Genomic DNA, 4,025 nt, shown 5'->3' with positions numbered 1-4,025 from the left:
CAGAAGGGAAAATCCTCACCCTAACACAAAAAAAGAAGAAGAAAAAGTGACGAGCTACACCAAAAAAATAAATAAATAAAAATAAATGAACTACATCCGAGGTTCAAGGGATCTCGTCTCAATGAGGAAGAAAATTCTTGTCGAAAATCTCCAGTCCCTAAGGACGAATCAATACGGTGATGATCAGGAATCTTCAAACAACGTCGATATCGAATAAGGTAGAAGACAAAAGAAGTTCGGTAAACGATAACTTAATGCAAGAAGGGACAAGGTAACGAATTTTTTTTTTTCATTTTATTAGTAAAGTGCGCGTTACAAAGCCTTTAAAGGCCAAAAAAAAAGCAACAAGAAAGGAAAAGAATACATAGAATAAAAGATAAAAAAGCTCTAATGAAGCTCGGCTTCTTTAGACTTCGAACTCTCAGTTCCAGCCATCATCGAGGATTGCTTTAAGTACTTGACTTCTTCTTCCAGTCCCCCTTCTGCTTCCCTCTTCCGTGGGATCGGAAAGTACTCACGGTCGAAGATGTACCACAAGCACGGGCTTTAGGCGATCAAGGCAAAGCACGGCCGAATCTGTCTCTTCTACCCTCGCCTTCTTCGCCGACCCAGAAGTTGCAGCACCTTTCCTCTTATGGGCCTTGAGACTCTTGGCTAAGATCCGAGCCGCGTCCGCATCCATATCTGCAACGAAAAAATATCGACACAGTTTAAAAATAAAGCCACGAAAAAAGAAGAGTTCTGGAGCTAACCTAGACTGGTCTGAATGATGCAGAGATGCAAAGATGGGGACGACTCGAAGAATGCCTAAGGCCGAGAAGGACGCTGGGGAAGAACGAAACTCTCAGGAAGAAGGAGGGACCGAAGAAACTTCCAGGCAAAATGAGATCCCTGAAGGAGGGAGGCGGGTTTAAATAGGCGAAGGGATCCGGTGCAATAATGACTGCAGGTCTCCTCTGGCCGATCTATAACCGCCGCATGGTCCACTCACCGTGGCAGGTGGCTGAAAGTGGCCGACAACTGACAAAATCATTATTGCACCGTACCTAAAGCAGTGCCCCAATGAAAATTTTAAAAAAATCTTTTCGGGTCACCTCGATTTGAAAAGACTCCAACACCAGCATGCCAAATGCCAAAATATCTAGAAACAATCAAGTACGAAAATCGAGAGAGGCAACTTCGGCTGTGAAAATTTTTCTGTACTTCCTTCATTCGGGATCCGAACTTGAAAGTAGGGGGACTGGTGTTGGGTATAAAATACCCCCAGCCAAAGTTCGTAAAAGGCCGACCCTTCCAGGGCTCTTCTGGCTTCCGACCTTGTGTGGCATCTTTCTGAACTCCCTCGACCGTCCGAGCTTCCGTAATACCATCCAGACTTCTCCGATAATGAGCTCCCCCATTCATCTACCGGACTGCTCCAAATGCTCTCTGGACTTCATTATCAGCCGACTTTCTACAGTGATTGGCTACCCTCTGAATCTCTTCTAGACTTCCTCCTGTCACGAGCAACTTTACTCCGAACTTCTTTCAGACTTCATCAATGTCCGAGCTTCTCCAACAGCAGGACGTCTACAGTAACCAGACTCCATCCAAGTTTCTACGACGGTCGACCACCTTCCAGATTTCATCCGAGCTCCTACAAGAGCCGGATCTCTACCCCGAACTTCTTCCAGACTTCATCAATGATCGAGCTTCTCCAGCAGTGGGACTTCTACAATAAGAAGTCTCCATCCGAGCTTCCACGACAACTAATCTTCGTCCGAGCTTCTACAATAAGCGGACTCCTTTCAGACTCCTACAAAAGTCGGACTCCGTCCGAACTTCTATAACAGAATTGAATCCTGGACTCCTCCAACGTTTGACCTTCCACAGTATCCTCAAGACTCCTCCAGTGGACAAACCTCCACAACGCCATCCGAACTCTACTGTCGAACGACCTCCTGTCGGATTCCTCATGAAACTGGACCTCTTCGATGGACAATCTTCATACGAGCTTCCACATCAGGCAAATCCCAAACGAACTTTTCTGGCGATCAGACTTCTACCAAACTTCACCAACAGAAAGTCCCCATCCGAGCTTCTACAGCAGATGACATCCGTCTGTAGCATCAGCGCCCAAGGCATCCGACAACAGTAGACTAGTCAGCAACCTCGAAAACATCCAAGCTTCTCCTAAATTGCTGAGATAGAGAGCCATTCCGCTCCATCAGACGTCCCAACCGAGCTTCAGCCATTAGGTCCGAACTCTCTGACAAGTCATGACAATGGCCACTATCCTACTCTACTCTCTGTAACAGATTTCACGTGGCTCCATCACTCTCTAGTAAGTCACGACAACGGACACCACTCTACTCTCCATAATAAACTCCACGTGGCTCTGAACGGCCCCCTGACGTCACTACTCTCCGTAACAAACTCTACGTGGCTCCGAACGATCCACTACCAGGCGGTTACAGACGTCGCTGTCAATCAGTTACGCTCTCCGTGTATAAAAAGAGATCCCCATATATGTTCTTCTTTAAGCTCTAAACTCTATCTCAAAACTTTGCTAAAATCTCATTCGAGTGCTCCATTTCTGTTGAAGCAGAGTACTGACTTGAGCATCGAAAGATCTTGTCGGAGCACCCCCAACTCCGGTTTAGACTTTTCTTGCAGGTCCCGACTGCAGACGCGACCTCCTCGACTCCAGCTTCTCCGACGTCGGTGGAATTCTGCACCAACAGTTGGTATTGAAGAGAGGTTCGGATGGTCCTACGTGTCTTGCACAAACTATGCAAGAAAAGTAACAATCTCAAACAATAAATACGAATGCAGGATATGCAACACCTCTATTGACTATCCAGTTCTAAGGTAATACATTTTTATAAAGTTATAAAAATAATATAATTAATAAAGCTCAAAATTATGATACTAATATATTATAGAATTAAATAAGATTCAAGATTAATGTAAGGGTGAAGGACCACTCCGGCATAGCAATAATGGCCCTTTTCAACAGACAAGTTCAAAACTTATTGAGAACCACTGTTTCAGAGTTGGCAAAAGACATAAATATTAGTTTAGCTGGTGTTTCTGACTAAGTTCAGACCTCCTGCATAAATCGTTGGTCTTCAAAATTAAGTTGAATGACTATAATTTGAAAGAAAGCTTTCAAAATTACATAGTGATGAAAACTTATGAAGCACATGAAAAATTAAAAAATGACTACAAAATCACTAACTTGATAGAGGTAATTACATAATGGTCTACTTCTCCTCTAACATAATGCAATTCACGACTGTACTTCATCATTTTTTTTGTTATAGGACATGGTATATGACTCAAGCGATAATGATGTCAAAGAAGTTCAATCCCATGAGAAGAAAAGGATGCTATCAAAGACCATGCCAGGAAAGCACGAACCAGAAATAGACATGGCAGAATCAGAAATTGCCAACGAAGACCATGATATAACAACCCTCAAGAAGAAACGAAAGCTTCAAATCATTGATGAAGACTGATAAAATTATTTTTCATTATGTTGAATTCTCTATTACATTTTGGTCCACTCTATACCGTCTACATGATATTATTTTTCCATCAATATAAGCACATTAATATTTCTAACTGTCAAATATTATATATTATAATTCTACAAATAATAATATTTAAATAATTAAAAATAGGATAATAATATCTAAAAAATTATGTTTATATATCCGATCCTATGCAACGCGTGAATCTTCGACTAGTTAGATTTATATTTTAAAATCAATGTTTAGAAAAAAGGTGAGGTCACCAAAAACTCATTGAAATTGTTGAGATCACGCATACCGGATTGAATCGACCTAGGCTTTTGATCTAAAGTCTATTCTCTTTGAGACAATTCACCAAACACATTGCAGGCATAAATAAACAAAGACAAAGAAATCAAGATTTACGTGGTTCAGCACAAGAGGCCTACATCACGGAGAGGAGGAGCAATCCACTATAAATCCATCCCAAAAAATAGGTACAATATGAGATATAAAATACCCTTAACCGAA

Source organism: Elaeis guineensis, chromosome 13 (assembly GCF_000442705.2).
Source record: "Elaeis guineensis isolate ETL-2024a chromosome 13, EG11, whole genome shotgun sequence".
Classification (NCBI taxonomy): Eukaryota; Viridiplantae; Streptophyta; class Magnoliopsida; order Arecales; family Arecaceae; genus Elaeis; species Elaeis guineensis.
Note: the sequence above shows the minus strand (reverse complement) of the source record.